This window comes from Nesoenas mayeri, assembly GCF_963082525.1.
Source record: "Nesoenas mayeri genome assembly, chromosome: 1".
Taxonomy (NCBI): Eukaryota; Metazoa; Chordata; class Aves; order Columbiformes; family Columbidae; genus Nesoenas; species Nesoenas mayeri.
In genome coordinates, this window is record NC_137541.1 from 59,188,704 (window position 1) to 59,214,420 (window position 25,717).

A 25,717-nucleotide genomic window follows, 5' to 3' on the forward strand; every position below is an offset into this window, starting at 1 on the left:
GAGAAAAGAGTTGAAGGGAAGGCACCTTTTGTACAAAGAGAAGCTGTCCATCAGTTTCTTATCTTCCATGATCCCATTAGCTTGTTCATGGAATCATCTTTTCCTGGAGGTTAACATAACATATTCATCATCGACTTCGATGAGAGAATAGAGTGCAATGTTAGCAAGTTTGCTGATGACTTGAAGCTGGGAGGAGTGGCTGACACGCCAGAAGGCTGTGCTGCCATCCAGCGGGATCTGGACAGGCTGGAGAGTTGAGGGGGGGGAAATTTAATGAAATACAACAAGGGCAAGTGTAGAGTCTTACCTCTGGGCAGGAACAACCCCAGGTTCAGGTATAAGTTGGGGAATGACCTGTTAGAGAGCAGCGTAGGGGAAAGGGACCTGGGGGTCCTAGTGGACAGCGGGATGACCATGAGCCAGCACTGTGCCCTTGTGGCCAGGAAGGCCAATGGCATCCTGGGGTGTATTAGAAGTGGGGTGGTTAGTGGGTCGAGAGATGTTCTCCTTTCCCTCTACTCTGCCCTGGTGAGACCACACCTGGAATATTGTGTCCAGTTCTGGGCCCCTCAGTTCAAGAAGGACAGGGAACTGCTGGAGAGAGTCCATTACAGGGCAACAAAGATGATTAAGGGAGTGGAACATCTCCTTTATGAGGAAAAGCTGAGGGAACTGGGTGTCTTTAACTTGGACAAGAGGAGACTGAAGGGTGACCTCATTAATATTTATAAATGCATAAAGGGTGAGTGTCACGAGGATGGAGCCAGGCTCTTCTCAGTGACAAACAATGATAGGACAAGGGGCAAGGGTACAAACTGGAACACAGGAGGTTCCACTTAAATATGAGAAGAAAATTCTCAGTAAGGGTAACAGAGCACTGGAACAGGCTGCCCAGGGAGGCTGTGGAGTCTCCTTCTCTGGAGACATTCAAAACCCACCTGGACACCTTCCTGTGTAACCTCATCTAAGCGTTCCTGCTCCAGCAGGGGGATTGGACTAGATGATCTTTTGAGGTCCCTTCCAATCCCTAACATTATGTGATTCTGTGATTATTATTATTGTTGTTGTTGTTATTATTATTATAGTCTCTTCCTTTCCTGTCCTATTAAACTGTTCTTATCTCAACCCATGAGTTTGTTTTCCTTTCCAATTGTCTCCCCCAACCCACTTGGAGGGGAGGATGAGTGGGCAGCTGTGTGGTCCTAATTGCTGGCTGGGTTTAAACCATGAGAGATGGCAAGAGTGCATCCCTGTTTCTGGCAAAGAAATACAAGATATTCCTTGAAATTGAATGCACGTGAGTATTTCTACACATTAGTGCATGCCCATGGAATCATCTTCCCCCATTTCTGCAGTACACTTACATTGTTTTAACTGCTCTGGATTTCACATATTGAAGTGGCAAGATCAGGGAGAGTCTTCTCTAAAGATCCACTATATCAGCTCTTCTAAGTTCCTCATTATTATGTTTATATAAACTCTTGAAAAATGTAATTTAATCTCTTTTCAGCAACACACAGCCACACAGATTTTGACAGACACTGGAAATCACCATTAGAAAAAATAAATCCTGCATTTATTTCCTGAACTTTAAACTACAGATTAATTTGACAGATGTCTGATCCTCATTAATATTGAAATTGTCTGTTTCTGAAGAATAACTGATTATAACTATGCTCTTTTGAGACACACATACCTCAGTAGCATGCTTGTTACTATAAAAAATGTTAACCACATTAACTAGACTTCTTTTCTCACACAGTCATGAGATTGCATATGAAAGAGAGATTTGTAGTCTTTTCAATTTCAATAAAAAGTGTAGGTAGAATGGGAAAATGTTTGAAATTTGCTGTTAGGCAATTGGTATGGCAGGGAATGCCTTCAACTCTTTTTACAGGCTCTCTGCATGGCAAAACTGGGGCTACACCAGGGTGGCTGGACCAGCATGAATTCATGGAGGAACAGGGCTGCAGCCAGTACTCTTCCATATTCTGCCGGTATCTGGCTCCTGCTACGGCTCTGCAAAACCACAAGCTTTTAGGCTCAGCCTCAAGAATCCCTAAGACTTCTCTTAAATGCTCTGAGGGACTTGCTGGCCAGTGTCCCTTTCCTCATGGAAGAACCATCAGTTTTCCCCTGAAGCTCAAGTGCAACCTGTTCAGACTCAGGGGCTTAGCCTTCACAGAGTGGGTTTTCAGGACCAGGTGAACAAATTGTCTCCTGAGCAGGAGATAAAACTGGTAACCACTTGAAGATCTTCAAGCAGGCCTCTTGGGATCAATAATGAACTGTAGCATTTCATCCAGATGCAGCGTTTCAGTTTAAACCTCCAAGCATGTTCCAGCAGCTCTCCATACACTCTCCTTGCATCCCAGACTGGGATGGCTTTCCCTTTCCACATCCAGCTCTTCATTCAGAATGGCACCTATAGTTTTGATTTGAGAATGCAGACCCGCATCATTGACCCCTCCACATCTGCCAGCAGACAACCCTCTTCTTTCCATCCATCCCAGGCAGATACAACCTCAAGTGTGTCTGGATCCAGCAGTTCTTTAGTTCCCTTTGTTCTGCTGAAGCTGGAAGATTTTAAAAAGGTCTGTATTTAAGACCAGTTCAGCACTTTACTGAGGTAAAGGAGACATGTCTGGAAGAGATATAGGAGAATTAATGCATGCAAATTTATCTGAGATCCCTTCAGGGACTCCATTTTCATTTGGGCATTGGGCCAGTTCAATGACTCTACTTGAAGTCCCCAGAAGATCTCTGGAGGACAAATCAAAGACGACTGATGTAAGGCTTTCAGGGTTTTTGGTATGCAAGGATCTCAAGGTACCACTCTGCTTCCCTGGTGCTCCCTTCTCCTCTGCTTTTGGCTAAGGTGACAAGAATCATTTGAGGACCTTGATGAGCAAGGCAGGATAAAATAAATCATCTTTCAGGCTCAGTTACACATGTTTCTCTAATTTTTCATTCAAAAATTGTTATTCCTGCCACCCAAGATAACAATGAGCATTAATGACCCATGCTCATTTTCCCTGATTTGCCAAAATTCTCACTCTGATGAAGTTTTCTCCATTTTGTCCTGAAGAGGATTCTGTTAATACCTTCCCTCCTTTGTTTTGGCAGTCTTTTCTGAAATGCTAAATCCTTATTTCCTCAGCAGGGATATAATATCTTCTCTTATTAAAAATATTGAAACACAAGCTTACCCTGAGGTGTGTTTTATTTGACGTGAAGAGATTCAGTAAAAATGCTTCCATAAGACAGCTAGTGTTCCAGCTGTCATGCAATGATTTGGCAAATGTATCAAATGTTCTGCTGGACTCTCTGTTGGAGAGTTTATGAACCCCTTTCAAAAAATGGCAATTTCCACTATTTCCATTTGATGGATGGAAATTTCCAAGTCTTTTGTCTGGAGCTATGGCACAGGCTGGAAGAAAGACTGAGTTGCTTTTGATTAATCTCTGGGGAATGTAGTGAATAAGGATGAAAAAAACTGTGTTTCTAAAACTGGTTACAGCAGCATTTTACAAATAGACAGTGAACTTGGCCTCCTCAGACAGTGACCACCAAACTCTTTCAATCATCAGCCTGAAATGCTGTAGAGTCTCACTGTGAAGGGGCAGGAGAGAGCTGGAACCCCATCTGTAAAAGGTCAGGAGAATGAGAAAGGAGCAGTCAAGGGACAAATATTTGGTGGAGTGACAGCAGAGTCCCTAACACTTGTGTGCTCAGCAAGCACAAGGTCGTGTGAGCAACAGAGGAGATCTCTGCACCGTGGGATGGCTAACCCCAAGAAGATATTTAGTGACATGCCAGAGAAGGCAGTCCCAAAGCCAAGATTGTTCCTTGAGAACCCTTGGACATATTTAAATGGCCTCTTGCCAACTCTCCATGAAGCCAATGTGAGTCTTTCTATTGACTTAAATGGAAATTGGGATGCATCTCTAGGCCTAATCTCTTCCTTATATTCTTTGTTTACTTCCTTTTAGATCTCTGTGACAGATGTCTCTCACATGTAGTTCACTTGGTATCTAACTTTCTACTCAGCAATGTTTCTTCTAAAATCTTTCTTTGGAAAAATAAATAAACAAACACCTTCTCCCTCTCCATCTCTACTTGGCTTTACATTAATTCGTCTCTTCCTGTTAGACTCCTGCCTGATGGACTGTCTTTGGTTTGTTCAGTCAGACTAATAACTAATGAAATGGATGTCTGATCCTCAAATAAACTCTTCCTACTCAACCTGAAAGGCCCCAAATGTTCTAGCTCATAAAATGTTACTTATATGAAGTAAATCACCTCTTAGTGATATCAGCAAGGTTTTGCTGGCTTGCACCTCTTCTGATAACACAACAGTTTGGTCAAAGTAGAAAATGTCTGGCTATGACAAAACAATCCTTATTTGGCAAGCGGAAAACCAATCAGAATTTGTATTTAAACTATTGCCCAAAGGCATAAAACCCCCTGACCCCAAACCATGACGCCTGACTTTTAACCAATGACCTAAACAGTGACCCTGATCCTAATCACTGACCCCTGATTCCCAACGCTTCACCTCTGACTCCAACCCTGATTTCCTGATCCCTGACCTCTGACTCTGACCTCTCTCAGCAACCAGAATGTAATACAATCTTGTGATATATCATGAAGACAGAAATGGTACTTCAGATACATGTACGCAATGTACATATAACGTAAGTATCCTGAATCGTGACCCATAACCTTTGACCCAGCCCATGATATTGGACCCTACTTGTAACCTTTTACACTAGACACACCTTTTGACCCCAAACCCTGACTTTTTACCCCCACCCATGACCCATTATGTTTGACTCCATCCTACAAACTACTGTGACCTTTGACCAATTAATCATGACCCTAACCTTTGGCCCCAAAATGCAATCTTTGATTCTTCTCCACAACCGTTGACCTCAATGCTCGACCCTGATCTGTGACGACTGACCCCTGACTGTAACCTCTTACCTTGACCTGTGACCCCTGACTAGTAACCTTGACCCTGACCTCTGATACTGACCCCTGACCCTTGACCCCTGATCCCTCCAGAAGAGAACACCATCTTGCCATTGATCAAGAAGACAGCAGTGGTATCTCAGATGAGAACACTATGCACAGATTTATTTCATACAAGTGCATCTACCTTAACTGTTTGCACAGGGTTTCCTTAAATTATTTTCTTACTGAACACACAGATATGCATTGAAGACACAAGTTATTCCAAAAGCATTGTAGTTACAGCTTAATTCAATTTCATAGCACTGATCACCTAGGACTATGCCTTTAGTTGACCTTCTCCAGCACATGGGACTGAGCAATGATGCAAGAACCAATACCTACAATGGCTTTGATCAGTGGAATTCTTGTCAACCATAGCAGCCAATATTCAGTCAACCAAAACCACAGAAACCAACTAATGCCGATGACACTAAGTGGAACTAAACATTTCAAACTTCGGTTCTTCTGAAAAAAACAGAATTGCTTATCAACTATATAATGCATAAACCAAAAAGTCAAACCATAGCCAATTTTGCCCATTGTACAAGAAAGAAAGCTGCTGTGATGTGGGGTGAAGTTACTACAGGAGGAGGCAGAGAGCACATGGAGGTAGAAAGAGACAGAAAGATGGAAAAAAACCAGCAGAGAGCATCAGGTATGTGGCCGAGTTTACAGCCTTTGAGGGGAAATGGGAAAGTCAGGGCCATGCTGTGGCCATCTCAGTTTGTAAAAGGGGACCAGAGACCCACAGCAGGGTGTTAGGTGCAGAAGGCAAGGTAGGGACACAAGACAGAAATTGTGGAAAAAACAGTTTAATCTGCAGTAACCTCAGGATATTTGCAGGCTCTACAACTTCTTCCTTTGACATCGACCATTGCCAGTAAAATCCTGGACTCTTTTTCTACAGGGGATACCTTTCAGGGTTATGGAACAGGTGATTTAAGGGCTGGTAGCTTGACAGAGGGTACAGTGGCAGAGTGGCTTATGGCTGGGGAAAGGGAACCAGACACAGGGAAGTGGGGGCTTTGTGCTGCAGAACCCCTCACTGCACAGGGACTGGCTGCAGGCAGGTTTCTTGGGCAAGGAATGGAGAGGAAAGCGTAAGAGCAGGAGTCACAAGACTCTTTCCATGAAGACACGAAAGATTTATCTTCTCCTGGACTTGGCCTGTGCAGTGCCTTATCCAGAGAACTGCTGGGGAAAATGGGAAATGTTAAACCTGCAGGGGTATCTCCTGAAACCAGCAACTGGAGGAAAAGTGAGAAGTTTTGCTGGGGTGTGTAGAAATCATGAAAGACCTGAGGTGCTTGAAAGGGAAACATCCTGTTCAGCAGCCAGATCCAACTGTACCACATAACTGAGAGCAAGTAATGGTGGGCAGCTGTGAAGTGAATCCCCCTGGAGATCATTGTAGATGCTCAGGGCTGGTCAGCAGTAGACTGAGAATGGTCTAGGGGCTCCTGCCTTGCCTCAGGACACTGCCTGAGTGCTAAAATATTGAAAACCAAAGTGGTAGTGGGAGCTGTTGCAGGATGAGATGGACCAAAGGCTGTCCAGATAGGGCAGAAACCCAGCTGGGAGGGGTTAGAGACCTGGTGTTGGTTGTGAATGGGGGCCCAGAGGGGACAAAGAATCCAAGAACAAGTGAATAAAGCCCTTGGGATGAGAAAGAAGGGCTGGACCATTTGTCTCCAGGGTGTATATGTGTATGAGAGGCAAACCAGCAGCATGCTGGAACTATATTAGAGGGTGAATATTTCTACAAAACTGTCTCACCTCTGCTGCGGAGCGTGCAGTGGTTGCAAGGTACATGCATTCATGGCTGCAGGAATGATCCGTATCCAGCTGCCTCTCGGACACCGGCATTGCTGCCTCGGTAAACCCGCCCCGGAGCAAACCAGGCCCCGGCAGCTGAGGCCGCGGCCGCAGGGGCGGCAGAGCCGGCGGTTCCCCAGCAGAGCGCAGCGTCGCTCCAGCAGCAGCGGCAGCTCCGGGCTGCGCTGCGCGGGAAACGGCCCTGGGGAGCATCCGCCTTCGCAAGGCAGCCGAGGGACGGCGAGGTGCGGGAATCGACTGCACTGAGAGCGTTTAACGGAAGAAAAGACACGATCCGTAGCTACAACGAAAAGCTCTCGGTCTGCGTGCAAGGGAGGTGAAACGTAAAGCAAACTTGCTCATGAAAGTCGGAGCTTCTTTCATTTCAGGGTCACCCAGAGCATGAGAAAATCAGAATTCATTAGACCATATGCTTTCTATCAGAAGATTTAGAGCTTTTAGTCCTGCAAGCAGTGTGATGTCCTCATTTCAGTGCCTCATGTGAAGCACTTGGGCCTGACCATCAGAGCTGCAGGTCACCTACAAATGTAATTGAGCCCAGCTGGGGTCTGGACCACTGATACTGGCATCAGCTGCTGCCTCCATTTAAGACCTCTAATGGAGGTAACCCAGTAAAAGGCCCTGCTGTTTAAAAGACTGGCCAGCAAAAGGCTTGGAGATCATGTGGTTAGTCAGGGGTGACTCTGAACTGGACCTGATTTAAGCCAGCTGCTGATCCCACATGCTGTGAACTGGCAAAGCTACTCCTCCCATGAGGCCAGTGAAACATATTCAGGGTACAGTCAATGTTTCCTCTACAGCCCATATTTCCCTCTCCTCCAGAGGCTGCAATGTCAGGCAGAGGTGATTTTTTCCTGTGGAGAGAAAAGCAAGAGCTGTCTCCTGGACCAGGAGGGGTCCCTTTGAAGCAACCCCAGTGCCATCAGAGGCTGGTCAGCCTGAAGGGCTGTGTAAGCCCTTTCCTGCTGCATGGCCCACTAGTGAGACATGCAGCAGAGCCCAGCTGCCCCCTGCAGTCAGCAGCAACAACAGAAGAGTCCTGAGGGGAACCCTGAGGGCACTAATGGGTCTTAATGACCCTGTGTGGCTTCACCTGGGCCCTCAGCCACACCATGGGCTTGGGAGCCAATTTCAGGCCATCCCAGGGCCCCAGCCTGTTCCAGACCTGGCTTGTTGCTGGGCCTGTTTCTTGGCTGGACCCCTGGGTGCCGTGTTGTGGCTCTGGCCCTGTCAGCTCCTCTTGGGCACCCTGGTACTGGCTGACCCCTTGCAGTGCCATCAAGGAGCAGGTGCTGGCTTTGGCCAGCCCGTGTCCCACTGATGTCTGCGTGGTTGTCTCCCGTCTGGCCTCTTTGGGCTTCTCTGCTGATATTTCCCTGGAGTTTTTTCAGCTCTCAAATCTCTGCACTAATTATATCTGCTGAATTATGAACCCTCTGTTGGTGGGGAAGGGACAAAAGTAATGTCATTGTCCTCTTCTTGAGCACTAGTTAGGAATCGGTCCTGTTCCAAAGTGGCACTTCCATTGTTGGGCTCTGCCGTCCTTGGTACAACCCAGCGATGGGCCAGGCTGCGGTGTTTTGGGTGGGTGCCAGTATTTTTGTTGCTCTGTCTTTCTTTGTAGTAGCGCTTCCTTAGGAAATGTCCTGGCATGTCAGAGGTCTTTTGAGGACCCTTCCAATCCCTAACATTCTGTGATCCTGTGAACTAGAGGTTCCACTAATGAGCAGCAAGGTAGCAGAGCACTGAGGAAAGCAGATGTGCATGTGAGTGTGGTGGTTTTTCAGCAGACTCTTTCTTGCCGGCTGTAAGACAGAGGGGTTATGAATCAGTGTAAACCATTGTGCACTTGGTGCTATAGATACCTCTCTGCTCTGAGCTAATGAACGTTGCCAGTTCATTTCTCAATGACAGTTGCTTGAGGCTCATTCTTTATTTGGGCTAGGTCTGAAATGGCATCTTGAAGCAAAAATACAACAGCCTTGGCTCTCTTGCCCACACTCAGCTCTCCTGGGTAGCCCAAGGAGTGTTCTTCCTTCTGACACTTCCCATCACCCTTGACATCTAATCTCTTCAAGAAGCTGGTTATTTTGGTTCTGTTTTCAATATATATTTAGTTATATTAGGAAAAATATATATACACACAGTAGAATTCCATACTCAAAAACATAAGAAGAATTAATATAAATAATCAAGGAGATACTCTAATAAAAAAAGAAATCAAAAAATTATTCTTTCTGCATTAGCACAGACTACTTGCAAAATATATAATTTGTCTTGGTCTATTTTAAAGCTATTGAGGGGAATGGAAGATCAGTCTCAGAGCTCTGATGTGCTTGTTTCCATGCAGGGAGAGCTGTGTCACTGCAAAGCCTTCCTGGGCACTTCAGATACATTTCAGGAACCTGCACTGCCTGTCACAGGCTTTATTCCAGTTGCTCTTAGGAGTGATTTATGCACGCTGGGTGCAGGGCATCCTAGGGCATTTTGGGGAATTGCAATTACTTGCATTGCTCCATCAGTTGTCATGCTGTGCAGGGTTTGACTTTAGGTGTATTTTCAATGCATCAAGAAACCCAGAAGTGCAACAAACCCAACCTAGTAGAGGAAAATGCCATGGACTCGGTTCTTCTGGTGGGCTGAGACTAAGAGAGAAGCACAGATGTTGGCTGTGCTGCTCATTGATGCACTGGAGGATGTTTAGTTACCTTTGATTTCTTGTACCTATGCAGGATGGATAACATTAGGCTATGTTAACCAGCAGATGACTAAATAAGACATTTTTCTGCTAAGAGTGAATGAAATGTGCTAACCCATATTAAAGGCTGAGACTAGGAGAAAAATGTAGTTTCCCACTTATTAAAATGTGGACACTGTAGGACTTGTTTCAAGTGCATGTGGTCCTGTTGTGATGGGGTGGGTTATGCCTGAGTTACCTGAGTACAGGGAGTGGAGACCTGTGCCCATGATTGCCTGGGACACAAGGGTTTGGTTTCTCTGGAAAGCAGAGTAGCTCAGGGGATGCCCAGTCTCCTCTGAATTGTACTTCTATATACTTTCCTCCTTGGTTTTTGTTCTTTCTAATAAGATGCAAAACCTGCTGGGTGCTTTTCTTGTGTCTGAGACATTAGTAATGGCTGTCACCCATGCCAATGTCTGCTGTCTAATGAAGGAAGGGCTTCTCATACAGCCTCAGAGAGACAACGTGGAAGAAGGATTAAGAAGGTCTTTCCCCTCTGCTAACCTAGGATATGATCACCAAAGGCTCAGTTCTTAGACTTAAAAGATGGGGGTTTATTTTTCCCTCTCAGTAAAGAAATGTGGAAATTAAATGCATTTGTTCTACAGCAGTCTTGAGGAAAACAGCAACGGCTCTGAGCCTGCACCATGTAAGCCACTATACTCTTTAACATCTCATTGAGATAATAGCTCTAGTGTCATGACAGTGATAATTCCTCTGCTGACAGGCTCTACACTGAAGCAGTAGCTCCATTTGAACTACTGGAATTAGGAATTCCTGCTGAGATTCCCTGGTCATACCCCAGGCTACGTCCCTACATCTTTGTGCCATTTGGCCAATGTGCGGTCCTCCTGCTGCCAATGCTGTGGCTGTAGGAGCAGAGCACTTTCACTCTTGAAATAGCTGAGACCTGTTGCAAAGCCCATTAAAACTGATGCAGCTTTTTTAATGGATTTCACTAGGTTTGGCTCAAGCCCTCGGCAACATTGCTCTTGCTCAGTGTGAGACTTGGAAGCAACCTTGAGTAAACAAGCCAGGCTAATGTTCTATAGGCTAATCACAACTGCTTGAAGGGCAAGATAAGGTGTGAGATGGTGAGTGAGTAAAAAAAGTAACAATTATTATTTTAAAAAGCTTTATCCAAAATTATCCCAGCTACCTCAGGCTCGGTTTAACTTTGGTGAAATACTTATCCAATTTTGTACGTGTAAGTCAGCCTTACACTAAAATTCAGGGATGAGTGCCAAATTTGACATCTGAGAGAGAGGCTTTCAGCTTGTGGCAAAACCCAGCTCAGCTGGATGCATCAGCAGAGCAGTTGCCAGGAGCAGAAGTTGCCCTATGGCCTCACTTGCTCATTCCAGACTCCTGGAGAGCTGAGCCTGACGCTGAGGCAGAGATGGAAGTGGCTGCAGAGCAGTGCTGCTTGGCCAGGAGGTGACTGATCCTTCACAGCAGCAGATCTTGCCCTCCCTCCTTGCAGTCCCTCTGACTTTCCATCCTGCCGTTCCTTTGCCCCTCGCTGTGTCCCTTGCTGCTGTGGAAGTCGCCCAGCCCTGTCCTTGTGGGGATGGACTCTGATGTTGACTACGCTTCTGAGAGGTCAGGAGCTGCTGCGGGTGGAAATGGATGGTCTGCAGCCTCAGCTGTGGTGGCTGTAGTGGTTCTGCTCTGGTGTGCTGATCTCAGGGGTCACTGAGAAGTAGGTGTCTAACTTAGTTTGAAGCTCATGCTAAATGCACTTGCAATAAAGCAAAGTTATTAGAAGCTGTATGCCATCACCTGAAAGCAGTTCATCCCTGTCCCCTTCAGTGATGGGATGCTAAAGCAGCAGGGTGACTTTGTTCCTGTGTTGGTGTCAATCCACAAAATATTGTGAACACACTTGACTGAAGTTAAAATGCCCAAGATTTGTTTAAGGGGGACCACCCTGAATTTCAAGAAAAGCTTTGCATGAAATCTTGGCTTTTTAAAAGCTCCTTGGCTGCTGTCTAGTGTTGTGCTTTTCTTTAAGTAACGGAAGTGCTCCTACTGTCTTTCAGTCGTCAAGTATATGTTGTATTTTTTATGAAGAGGTCTTTAAAAATCTGCAGTATTTAGAATGGGAGAGATTCAGGGTCATGAAAGAGCATTTACTATGTAACACTGGCAAATGAATTAATTAGTGTTCTGGTGAATAATGTAATTTTGCTGATATTGCCTTAGCTGCCTGTTTTCCATGTTGGAGTGGTCTTCACCACAACTTCTCTAAATTAAGCTACTGCAGCATTTTAAAGTCTGCAGACCAGAACTGAAATGAACTGCTACTTTGCAGGAAATGGCTGGAGAATGTTAAATAAGAGTGGGCATCAGATAAGTGAGCAAACTCTACATATGGCTGACACTGTAACAAAATTTGCTCTTCAGGAGCCTGGACCAAGGCCTGTGGAAGACAATTATCATGTTTTTCCTGACTTGGGTGAGCTTTGGGTCACACTCCAAGTTCTGTGCTAAAGTTGTTATATCTTTAATTTTACTTATTTGTGGGTTTGGACTACTCTTTGTATCCAGAAGCAACTCTTAGAATTCTGAAAAGGACAACCTGAGCAATTAGAACAAGTGAACCTTTGCTGTGAATAAATTGCCTATAGAAATGTCCTAATGGCACCTGGGGATTGTGTGTTAATAGCAGCTAATGAATGGGCCTGATTTGATGGCACAAGGGGAACATCACAGCTCTTTGTGCTCTGACCCAAGTTAAAGGCTGCTGCTTGTCCCTGCTCCTTAGAAGGTGGCAACTGCTCCTCTTCTCCCCCACCTTCTTCTTAAGAGAAGGATCAGTTCATATGTGTGTCTCTGGCCCCAAACACAGACCTGTTGTGCTCGACAGTGGTTACACCACCTGTGTTCCCCAAACTGATATGACAGGGTGACTCCCAGAAGCTGGCCCAGAAATTCCTCCACTTGAGGGAATCCAGCTGTGCGGTGAAAACAAAGCACCCAAAGGCTGGTGCAAGGTGTAGGTGTGTCCAAACCACTAGAAATGGACACCCCCTTAGTTCCTCTGTGGACGTCAAGTATATGAGAGCTCAGACAAGAACACAGGATGCCTGGTTTGGCATTGCAGGCAGTCCAGTAGAAGTCAAATTCTTCTTGTGTAGTCTGATATTTCCAGATTTGGAAGGAAAACAAACCTAAATACCTCCCTGAAACTCTTATCTGCAACTTCAGAACTCACCAATGGGGTCTTTCATCCTTACAGATTCTCCTCTTTACCTCCACAGTGCCCGATTTGCTGACTGTTGCTGGTACCTTTGCTAGTGATCCCTGCTTCCTGGAGAGGCACATCTGGGACTGCACAGGAAGGGGAAGGGCACTAATGAGGATCTCGTTTTCTGTGTTGTTCAGTGGTCACAGGTCACAGGTTTGGGAACATAGACACCTCAGTGGGGGTCTGGATAACGTAGGTTTAGATTTTTGTATGTCCTCAAGCTGTGGCTGAGCTAATCAGCCACAGTCTTCCCTTCTGACTATTTCCCAGGCTGAGTAGCAGAAACACCATAGGCACAATAAAGGAATACCTTTTCTTTGCAATTCTCCTCGTGTTTTCCTGGCAAGAATGTATAGGTTTTCAAGCAGTAGCTATTCAGCTGTAGCTGGCAGGTAACTGTCGGATTTCTTCCTTTAACTCATGTTGGGATTCATTACTTCTTTCTCAAAGCTGTTGTAGTCAACTGACTTGGAGGCTCCTGCTGTGTCTTCAGACTCCCAGGACATAAGGTATTCTTATGGCATATGTGCATGCTCCCTTGCTGGCAAGGGTTCAGAGGTAAAATAGTTCACGAATCCTATGACCCACTGGTTGCTGCATGGGTTTTATTTCAAAGCTTTAAACTCCATTCCAGATCGTCCCTTTGTTGTTTGTTTTGAAATGGATCCTGTCAAGCTGGAAGGCTGCCCAAGACACTGTGACATACACAGGATGGATCTTTCACCAATTGGTCCACATAGGGCTGTAGCGATGTGTCCATGGCGACCTGGGGTTTCCTGAAGCTGGGCACTGGGCAAGCAGATACCTGTCAGTACAGTGAACGTGCACACATCCCTGAACTGGTCTTTCTGGAAAGACACTGCAAGCAGCAGTTATTGTGATGCTGGTCATCTGCAACCACGAATGTTATGAAAGTAAAGTTGACAAACTGGGAGAGAATGCAGAGGAGGGCAGTAAAAATACTAAAAGCTTTCTTACTTAAAACCTGTATCTTGGGGTTGTTAAGAGAAAAGCATACTTTGTATGTCCTTAAGCATGATGTGAGGCAGCTGGTGCCTCTCGGCTGTTAAAATGTCACAGGTAAAGGGGTCCATAGAGAGGGAGATCTGGAGCTCATGGATGACTCTCATCCTGGATCAGTCTCTTGCAGGAACCATATTACTTAAGGGGCAGATGGCGACCAGTTTGCCAATCATGGAGCTGAGTGTTGGAATTTGGATGATGCACACACGACTTTCCTGCCCCTTCAGGTATCTTGGTACACAGTTGCTTCCTGCTCCCTTGGCTGCATGAGCTAAGAGCTTCCCCAGGTTTGGGAAACAACAGAGACAGAGTAGCTTGGCCGGCCAGCACTGAAGTTTTCTCTCTGTGTGGGCTTTGAAGTCTTTCAAAGTCTTCAGGTTCAAACAGAGTGGGCTAGATTTTCTTTTGGAATCATGCATGTCCTAGAAAGTGTGGCTTCTTCACTACTGGTGTGTCTAAATCCCCAGTTTGTTTCTATTTTGCCTGGTGTAGACACTGTGAGTTTAGCTGTACTTGTGAAAAAGTGTTTCCTTACTCCATTGGATTAATCTTCTCAGACTGGGCAACCTGGAAGTCAGCTGGACCTGTCTGACCTGCCTGCTGCCCTTGAAAGGGAATCATTGCCATGGTGTTTGTCAATCTAGATCTCCAGCATTAAAAAGAAAGCTAACTAGCTTACAGATTTTGGAAATGCTCCTGTCTTTGTGCGTGCATGTTTCTGTGATTGCATAACTTAAAAAAAATACCACAAACCCAACAGTGGACACGGGGACACTCTGCTGAGTAAGGTGCTGACATCACCATCACTGGAGATACTGATCTGTAAGGTTTGTTCTGGGTTCAGTGTGGGTAAACTGGCTGCTCTGCAAGGGTGTGGAGTAAAGAACTGCGGAGAGGTTTCCTTGCAGCTCTCACGCTTCTGTGGAAGGCTTTCTGGAAGGTAGATAGAATGGCAAATAACTCCTTGTGCCTATGGTGCCACTGAAAAGAGCAGACACTATTTGGTCTCACTGCAAAGCTGTGTGGAAAGCTGTGTATGCTGGAGGTGCATGGTTATGGATGTCAGCAAGTGCTCATCCCAACAAGTCTTGAAACATCTCTTTGTTGAAACAAAGATTCTTACACCCAAGTCTATAGGACATTTACTAGCTCACTGTCGTTGGGAGACAGGGCTGCCTGTGCATAACCATTTTGCAACAGAGGAAGGAGAAAGCATGGATTATCTGACTCACATCAATCTCACAAGACAAATAAAGCGGGACCAAATTCTGTGGAACGGGTTATACTTCGACCAATGCTGTGTACAGAAAAGGACTTCGACATCTATATAGCTCGTCTTTGCACTTTTCCATAAAAATAGAATGAGGTATTCAAATAGACTTGCTGTTATTATTATTCTTTGAACTACTCCAGTGGAATTATTAGTATATTTTAGAAGCGAGTAAGATATGTTCTGACTTCTTTAGGCACCCTTGCTCCTGGTTGGTATGAAAAGGTATCCACTGTGGAAAGGAGAAAGGTAATCCACTTCTGTCTTGTGTGCCCTGTTTGGAATGGCCATACAATATAGTACCATGAATATAAGGAGATTTGTGGTGAAGAGTTAATTTCTTCAAGGGGGTCCAAGACAGCAAGAACCAGTAGTGTCTTGAACAATGTCATTATTTGTGTGACAGAACTCAAAAGAAACCTGGCAGTGTGGCCTTAGCAGATGAAATGCAGGTCAAACTGCACCCTAGCAAATGAGCCCGGTTTGGTAAAAGGAGACAGAGACAATTTAAGTAAGCCTCATAGGGGCTTCTGTTATCTCTGTCACAGAATTACAGAGTGTTAGGGATTGGAAGGGACCTCAAAAGATCGTCTAGTCCAATCCATTTTTCTTCTGTGTTAAGGCTGACTGTTTGTATGATGGTTCCCCCTTCTCCAAACCTTCATAAAACAGGCAAAACATTGCAAATAGTGTAGCCAAATTCCGCGTATTTTCAACTTTCCTGCAGAAACTAGACTGCTCCTCACATGGAAAAGTGATCGATGCTGTTAGCTGTGCTAAATCTGGTGTAACGAGGGGAAATTCTTCTCTGACAGCCAGTCGCACGCAAGTGACCTGGTCTGAGGAAAGGAAGGAAATACACCAGAAGCTGGGAATACCTCTGCTGATGGCCAAAATATATTCTTCTCCAAAACATCTCCCCCTTCATGCACGGCTTCTCCTTTCATCATGGATTTGATTCCAAACTGCACTGAGACAGATTAAAAGGTTCTTACTGATGTCAGTAGATCTTGCTCTGTATCCATCTGATCTGTACAAGCTGCTTCCCAGATGATTTCTCTGGAATTGCCTGAAAAGCATAGTTCTATGAAACTACAACATCCCCTTTCTCATGCAATATGGAGCCTCATATGAGTCTTCCTCTTACCTTCCAACCTGGTACATTGAGCTTTTCACTGTTGCTTCACCCAGCTCTGCTGATACATCGTTAGACATCTGAGGTGAAGACAAAAGGTGTTTATTTGTTTGGAAGGATCCTGATCCTATGGACAGAAATACTCCTAAGATAGATCCCTCAAGCCTCTTTTAAACCTCTGGGCACGTCAACAGTTTGAGGACGCAGAGTTGTGTTCATCACCTGTTGGGCTCTCAAACTTCTGAGCTAAACCTGAGCTTCTTCAGCATTCTGTTGGTTGTCTTATCAGCACAAAGTACAGTGTCTGATAAAAATATGTATCCACTTAGAAGGCACTTAGCTGAGCAGAAAAGGCACTTATCTGAGAGGAAAATTCACTAAAAGAGAAACTGGTGTTGTTTTTAACAAAACCAGGACACTTTCAGTGGTACTAGCTGTGACACTTGACTGGCAGTTGAGTACAGGAACCTGGCAATGTAATATTTCAAAGCACTGGGGAATATCAGGAACTGGATCGTTGTCAATTGTTTTTGGACACTCTTTGAGACCTATAAATAGATGGAATTTTGGTTTTGATGTCAAACAAGTAAGTGTGCTTAGGAAAGCTGCTTTAGTGAGAGACCGAAATCCTATGAAATACAGAGGTGGCTGGTTAATTGATGAAATGACAGTGGTGCCAACTGGGAGGATTAATTAAATACTCTCCTGTTTTGATAGAATTAAGTCGATAGAGAGCTATCAGTTCTTCTTTTAGCCTGGGGATACAGGTTTGAATTGCTTTGTCTTACTGGAATGTACTGTGCATCCTTGGGGATACAGAAGAAGTGAAGAGAGAAAAGAGAACTGCACTGAATGAATAATACATTATGGCATGTTGTATGGTGTACCTAAATCCAAGGTTTATTTGTAACTTACGAACTGAGGGTATTAAAAAGTGCTGTTGCGGTGGTATGCTTGCTCGAATCACATTGATGGCATGTTTATCTTATTCCTGTGTTTCAATGAATCTGTATCTTTAATGCTAATAGACCATTCCTGTGGTTTGCTTTATTATATGGAACCCAAAGAGTGTTTTCTAAGTCCTTTTGGCATCTCTTGCAGTTGGATGAGAGAAGCAGTTCCAGTTGGATGAGAGAAGTGATGGAGGGCTGAAAATCAAAACATAGCAGAGAAAATGCCAGCCAGAGAACACAATGGGGATAATGTAAAAGCCAATATACAATAGCTACAGGGTTAATACTATTATGAGGGGTAATGAATCCTCAATGCCGTTCATTTTGAATCCCTGTCTTCTCTGTGCAACAAAGTGCTTGGATCAAAGTCATGAAGTGTAGGCATAAAATAGAAAGAGCTTGAAACAGAATATCCCAAAATGACCCATTCATGCCTACAGAGGACAACAAGAAAATACATGTGGTTGGTGGAAGTATTGGCAGACTTCTCTAAAGGGCTTTATGTAGCATTACCAGGAGAGACTTGTTTGATGCTGACCTGAAGAGCTGAGAAGGAATGGAGCACTTTGGCTCCAGGTCAGGAAAGCAGAACATTCAACACTCAAGAGGATGTACTTGTCTCCTTCAAGACAAGCACATCTTTAAGTGTCCTGTTGGCCCACAGCCCTCTTGTTTAGTACTTTTGCAGAGGCAACATTGAAATGTTGGAAAGGGCAGAAAAGCACCATCTAATGCTATCACAACCAGTGCTGGAAATAACTGTGGTGCATTGGCTTTAAGCCCTTTCCCCGTCTTTTTTTTATGGACTGTTCTGGAAACATTCCAAACTGATTTGGGAAGAGTCCTCATAGGACTGAAGCCTGTGTCCTGCAGGCTCACGGCAAAGCTCTTGTTGACTTACTTGAGATAGGGTTTGGTGGCTGGTTTTTAGAGTTTACCCAGAAAGGAGTATGTATCCTGTGAAAAGGGAAATGATTTGGTGGGTGTAACTCTGTTGGCAGCTTGGAGAACGTATCTTCATTCTAGTGGTAGAGCATCAGCTGCTATGTGGGCTCTGGCATGGTTTGCTCTTCCACAGCAGGCTCTTGCAGGCTCTGCTGAGCACCTGGGCACACGTCCACCTTCCTTATCTGTCCCTGCCTTCCCCATGCCATGCCATGCCATGCCATGCCATGCCACACCATGCCACCCAGCCACAGGGAGATGTGACAGGACTTGGACTTGCATTTGCTGTGGCAGATCTTTTACTTGTAGACTAAAAAGCATTAAAACTTTCCCCATGACAGGCACTGTTTTTTGCCGGGTCTCATGAATCTGTGAATCTGAAGCAAAAAATTCATCGTTTCTCTTATCACTAAACAATCCTGTGGGATTTTGTTCTTGTTCCTTTAGTCTAGCAGGAGTTTGCTTTCTTTGGTAGAACACAACTGCAGTCTGCCGGTGGTATGTTATGCCTGGCAAGAGTGTGAATGATGGAACTGAGCCTTGGAGCACCTTCCATCTTCCCAGTGGGGAGACTGAAGTACTGCTCAAAGGAAAGCCTTTCTTCATTTCTTAATGTATTTTTGCCTGATGTAGCCAACCACAACTTGTTTTCTTAGACACGTACACGTGGAAATACTCTGTGTTCTGAAAGGCATAACGAGTATGGAACCCTGCACAAATGCTAATAGCCTAAGTAGGAACCAGCTCCTACTTGCAGAAAGTGTCTTTAGGAGGTCTTTTTCTGGTGTATGTTTTAATGTAATTTTCCTATTTGCCAGGGCTATTATATAGAAAAGTAAGGTGTTCTAGTGCTATAAACCCCAAGCACTGGGTAACATGGTCTATGGGGCAGAGTATGGAGTTAAGAGAGGAAATTAGCCTTGACAAAAGGAGGCAGAAGGGAGACCTTATCACTATCTACAACCACCTGAAAGGAGGTTGTAGCATGGAGGGTGTTGGTCTCTTCTCCCAAGTAGCAAGTGACAGGATCGAGGAAATGTTGCACTAGTGGAGGATTAGGTTGGATATTAGGAAAAGATTATTTATAGAAAGGGTTGTCAGGCATTGGAACAGGCTGTCCAAGGAAGTGATGGAGTCACCATCCCTGGAGGTGTTTAAAAGGCGTTTGGACAAGGTTCTTAGGGACACAATTTAGTACTAGAGTTAGCTCAGGTTAGGTTATGGTTGGACTCATTGATCTTGAGGGTCTCTTCCAACTCAAATGATTCTATGTTGGGGTCAGAGGCCACAAATTGGGGTCAAAGATCATTGATCTATGTGAAAGGTTATGTACTGGACTTGAAAGGGAAAGGCTGCAACTCAGGATCAGAGATCCAAAGTTCCAAGTCAAGTGAACATTCAGTGGCAGGCCAAGTATCACATATAGGATCAGGATTGGGGTCAAAGGTCATAGATGGTGTCAAGGTGTCAGAGGTCATGGATGAAGGTTAAAGGTCACAGGGCAGCATCATCTGGCATGTATTGGGTCAAAGGTCACAGTCAAGAGTCACCGGTCACAGGTTGCGGTCAGTTGTCAGGGTTTGTATCAGTGCTAAGGGGTCAGGGGTCAGGGTCAAGGGTCAGAGCCTTGACCCATGGGTTCAGATCAAAGGCCAAGTTGTGATTTGGGGGTGAGGTGTAGGGTCAAAGATCATGGGTCAAGGTTACAGGTCTGGGTCAAAGGACAGGGATCATGGATCTGGCTCAGGGGTCATGGATCAGGGTCAAGAGGTTGGGGTCTGGGGGTTTTAATGCCTTTGGGCAATAGTTTAAACACACATTCTGATGGGTTTTCTGCTTGCCAAAACAGTGATCATTTTGTACAAAACATAGGTAATCCTCACCAGACATTTTCTATTTTGACCCATACTGTTGTGTCATTAGAAGATTAGATGCCCAAGAATGGTCAGCCAGCAAAGCTTTGCTGATAACACCAAGAGGTGATTTACTCCAAATGAGTAAGGTTTAGAGGCTAGAACATTTCAGGGGCTTTCAGGTTGAGTTGGAAGAGTCTACTTGATGATCAGACATCCATTTCATTAGATATCAGTGTGACTGAACAATCCAAAGGAGTGCACAGGAAGAGATGGAGAAGGTGTTTGTTTATTTGCATTTACAAAGACAGATTTTAAAGAAAACCTTTTGGGAAATTGCTCAGTAAAAACTTCAATACCAAGTGAACTACATGTGAGAGATATCTGACACAGAGATCTAAAAGGAAGTAAAGCAAAAAAAAGAGAAAGAGATAAAGAACAACCTTGGCTTTGGGACTGCCTTCTGTGTTACATCACTAACATCTCTTCTTGGGGTTAGCCACCCCATGGTGCAGAGATCTCCTCTGTTGCTCACAAGACCTTGTGCTTGCTGAGAACGCAAGTTTTAGGGACTCTGTTGTCATTCCAGCAAACGTCTGTCCCTTGACTGCTCCTTTCTCATTCTCCTGACCTTTTACAGATGGGGTTCCAGCTCTCTCCTGCCCCTTCACAGTGAGACTCTACAGCATTTGAGGCCCATGACTGGAAGAGTTTGGCGGTCACTGGCGGAGGAGGCCAAGTTCACTGCCTGTTCGTAAAAGGCTCCTGTAGCCAGTTTTAGAAACACAGGGTTTTTTTATCATCCTTATTCACTCCATTCCTTAGAGATCAATAAAAAGAGACTCAGTCTCTTAGCCTGTGCCATAGCTGCAGACAAAAGACTTGGAAATCTCCATCCATCAAATGAAAACAGTGGAAATTGCCATTTTTTGAAAGGGGTTCATAAAATCTCCAACAGAGTCCAGCAGAACATTTTTACTGAATTTCTTCATGTCAAATAAAACACACCTCTGGGTATGCTTGTGTTTCAATATTTTTAATAAGAGAAGATATTATATCCCTGCTGAGGAAATAAGGATTTAGTATTTCAGAAAAGACTGCCAAAAAAAGAGGAAAATAATGAACAAAACTTCATCAGAGTGAGAACTTTGGCAAATCAGGGAAAATGAGCATGGGTCATTAATGCTCATTGTTATCTTGCGTGGAAGGAGTAACAATTTTAGCCTAGAAAATTCCCATGAGATTTGATTGGAATGAAAAATTAGACTAATACATTAAATTGAGCCTGAAAGATGATTTATTTTATCCTGCCTTGTTGGTCAAGTTCCTCAAATTATTCTTGTCACCTTAGCCAAAAGCAGAGGAGAAGGGAGCACCAAGGAAGCAGGGTGGTACCTTGAGATCCTTGCATACCAAAAACCCTGAAAACCTTATATCAGTCATCTTTTATTTGTCCTCCAGAGATCGTCTGGGGACTTCAAGTAGACTCATCGAACTGTCCCAATGCCCAAATGAAAATGGAGTCCCTGAAGGGATCTCAGATAAATTTGCATGCATTAATTCTCCTATATCTCTTCCAGACATGTCTCCTTTACCTCAGTAAAGTGCTGAACTGGTCTTAAATATAGACCTTTTTAAAATCTTCCAGCTTCAGCAGAACAAAGGGAACTAAAGAACTGCTGGATCCAGACACACTTGAGGTTGTATTTGCCTGGGATGGATGGAAAGAAGAGGGTTGTCTGCTGGCAGATGTGGAGCGGTTGATGATGCAGGTCTGCATTCCCAAATCAAAACTATAGGTGCCATTCTGAATGAAGAGCTGGATGTGGAAAGGGAAAGCCATCCCAGTCTGGGATGCAAGGAGAGTGTATGGAGAGCTGCTGGAACATGCTTGGAGGTTTAGACTGAAACACTGCATCTGGATGAAATGCTACAGTTCGTTATTGATCCCAAGAGGCCTGCTTGAAGACCTTCAAGTGGTTACCAGTTTTATCTCCTGCTCAGGAGACAATTTGTTCACCTGGTTCTGAAAACCCACTCTGTGAAGGCTGAGCCCCTGAGTCTGAACAGGTTGCACTTGAGCTTCAGGGGAAAACTGATGGTTCTTCCATGAGGAAAGGGACACTGGCCAGCAAGTCCCTCAGAGCATTTAAGAGAAGTCTTAGGGATTCTTGAGATTGAGCGTAAAAGCTTGTGGTTTTGCAAAGCCATAGAAGAGCCAGACACCAGCAGAACACGAAGAGCACTGGCTGCAGCCCTGTTCCTCCATGAATTCATGCTGGTCCAGCCACCCTGGTGTGGCCTCAGTGACAGTGAGTCCTTTGGAAGTTCAACCAGCTTCACCACGCTTTGCATTTAAAATAAGGTGAAAGCAATCCCAACCATGGCAATTGCTTATGAGGTAATCCTCACTGGGTCTGGAGCTCTGTCTTTTCTGTCTGGGAGAAAATGACTGGTTTACCTTAACCTGCAGGTGGTCAGAAAAGATGATGCCATGAACAGGTTAAGGGGATCATGGAAAGTAAGAAACGGATGAACAGCTTCTCTTCGTACAAAAAGTGCCTTCCTCATGCCTTTTGCTGAGTGAAAGGTTTCCACCAGAGAACCCATCTCCATTACCACCAGGGAAATGTTCCCCATTCATATTCAGAAATATACACTTCCTTCCATCTTCTGTCTTTCTACAACGAACAGTCCAATAGTACTCACTTTTCTTGCTGCACTGAACAAGCAAGTATGTATTTTTAGTATTTTTAAACCCTTTTCAATAAATTCTGTTCTGTTTACCTTCGCTTATCATAAGAGTATAACAAAAAAGAGCTAAGTTCATTTCTTTAGAACAACAACAGTGTCAAAAAAGTTGTTAGTTGTGGACTCCAAATATTTCTCCAGTTAGGAAAATAAATAATCGTAAATGTTTACATGTAGAGAAAACAATGAGATACAAGAGATGACTTTGAATTAAATAGTGTCTGAACACAAGAATCTATAGGAGTGGAAGGGGATTTGGTAGTAGATTAACGTGTCGTTGTTAATGCTTGGGAGAACAGAACTTGCAGCCATTTAAAGGGCATATTTGGGTTAGTAATTTACAGAATATGGTTAATTTTTCTGTTGCTTCCAAAACACAGTCTGCGATTTGCACAGACAACATAGTAATTATATGCCTCTAATTATAATCTCAGTTTTTTATATAATTACCGCTACTCTCTTCATTAGAAAGTATGTCACTTGTAAAACGCTGCAGACCGTCAATACACACATTATTTGTAAGTGTTCACAAGCACACATAGTACCAATGATGATGGGTCAGATTTTGAAAGGAATTTGTGTGCCTCAGGTGCTGACAAGCACTTAATGCAGGACAAATATCTACCTGACTGGACCTCCAGTGAAGTGGATGGGTAGGCATCAATCGAAAACCGGTGAGAAAAGGGCTTGTTTTGATATCTAGAGGCTAGGAAGTCCAAACAGGAACTTCTAGTCCTGTGCTCCAAGTTCAGCACTGGAGGAGTCCAAATTGTGCGCACTAATTCTTCAGCTTGTACCAAGAACCTCCTCAGCAATATTTAAAGAGCGATTTAACCCAAGGCCAGCTGTGACTACAGTCAACACAACAGCTGCCTCTTTCACAGCCCTGCTCCTGCTTTGGCTCAGCCAGTAAACTCTATGGAGTGCAGTAAATACCTCCAGGCCTCTAGAACATTTTGTATATACAAGGAATTCTGAAAAAAAAAGCTGATTCCAAACTAATTCAAAACCACAGGAAAACAATCTAGTATGTATAGGAGTTGGAGGACTGCAATGTTTGCAATACAGATACAGTATCACCAATTAAAAATCTTAATTTTTAGGTGTTCTACACCAAGATCATCTGACCTATTTCAACATGATTTACTGAAGAGGGCCATCTCCTTCACACTCTTTCCAGCTCTAGAAACAGTTCAAACATAATCCTCCCACAAGCCAAAAGAGATAAAGAGAACTCCCGGCTTGCTGAGTTGTTGCCAGCAATCAGTAGCTGGCTCGACTTGGCAATCAATGCAGTTGTTACATGAACTTCCTTTTTAGCACATCCCCAGCCCCAGCATTACCCTGCTACTGGCAATAGGAGGTTGTGTGTTCACCATGTTTTTCTTCACAGAAATTATTTTTCAAAGCACGGAATTTCACAACCAGGACTGGTGGATCCATCTCTGCTGTTAATCCTGGGATCCACTTACAAAACCAGCATAATAAAGATCCAGTAATTCACCTGTACCAAGGGATCCTCTTAGAAAAACAGACACACAAGTGCCTTAGGACTGAAATCCTAGGTGTTTCTGAAAATGTTACCGCAGAACAGGAGTCACACCCTGGATTCAAAACTTCAGGAAGAGGGATCCGCATTCACATAACATTCCTCAATTACTGTAGTGTATCCTAAAAAATGAACTGGACAAGCCTACTTGTCAGTAGGTGCATTTCCAGGAAAATTCAAACAGGACAGCAGTGTTTCTGCTCAGGTTGGTCTTTTCTGGTGGTGATATTGCAAGATGTCTCTGAAATAATAAGGTTGTTTATTTTTTTTTCTCCAGAATAGTCACTGCAGGCCTTAAGGTTGTTGTGGTTGGCATTTAAAAAGACTTTATTTTTAAAACAGTGCCACAAGTTATTATGCACTCTCCTGGGCTAAGGGCTGGACTGTGCTAAAAAAAAGGACCTATGTTAGTGGTAAAATAGTGGCTGCATGTGCCTGTGGTTTAACCTTGTCATTGGAATAATACAGTCTTTTGTAAACTGCTTAAAAGCAGCTCTGGGTTGGATGCTTCTCTAAAGTACACTGCAGCATTAGTCTGAAACTCAAAAAAGGGACTAACCTCTCTCCCTGATGGGAGCATGGAACAGCAGTCAATCAGACCTACAATGTGTCTTTGGATTTCACTGATCCAAGGCAAAACAAGGAAAAATCCTCGTGGTTTTTTTTTTTTTTTAAGCTTCAGCAAGAACTTTGTAGTTTATCACAGTCATCCCCAGAGACATTGCTGTTCAGTATGTAACATGCAGCTACACTAAAGCCCCTGGGCTGGGGTGAGCACTGGTGGCCACATGCATATGGTGTCCAGGCCAACCTCACTCTCCTGAGTGTATCTTGTATTGAAGTTTTCAACACAACCTCCTTATTCCTTGCTAGATGCTTTCATTTTTCTACTACAACAAATGTGATCCCAAAGTACAGTGGAAGAAGGAGAGCTTCATGAGAGCTCAGCTCTTGCTATGGAGGAGGTTCAGACATGCAGCATGTTTCTGCAGAGACACAACTGGACACAGTCTGGTTCAGTGTCCTTATCACTTGGAGGAAACTACAAGACACTGGTAGGTTGTTGATAGATTAATTCTCAACATAGCCAGCCAGAAAAAAAATTATCTGGAGAAGGTTGTCCTCTGGCACCATAAATCCGAAGTGAAAGGAAAAACAGAACCAAAGTGAATATCACTACAAGATCTGATGTTTTGCCAAGTCCACTTCTCATCCTGCTTGTTGAAACCAGATAAAAAGTAAGGAGTAGGAAACAGCCAGCAAGTATCTACTATACCCGTTTTCAAAGTACCAGCTCAAAATCAAGGACTGGCGGTGCCCATTTCACAGAGGTCTTTCCGTACCCAGTATGGAAACATCATGCCTGCTGGAGATCTTTCTGTCCACAGGGGCTCAT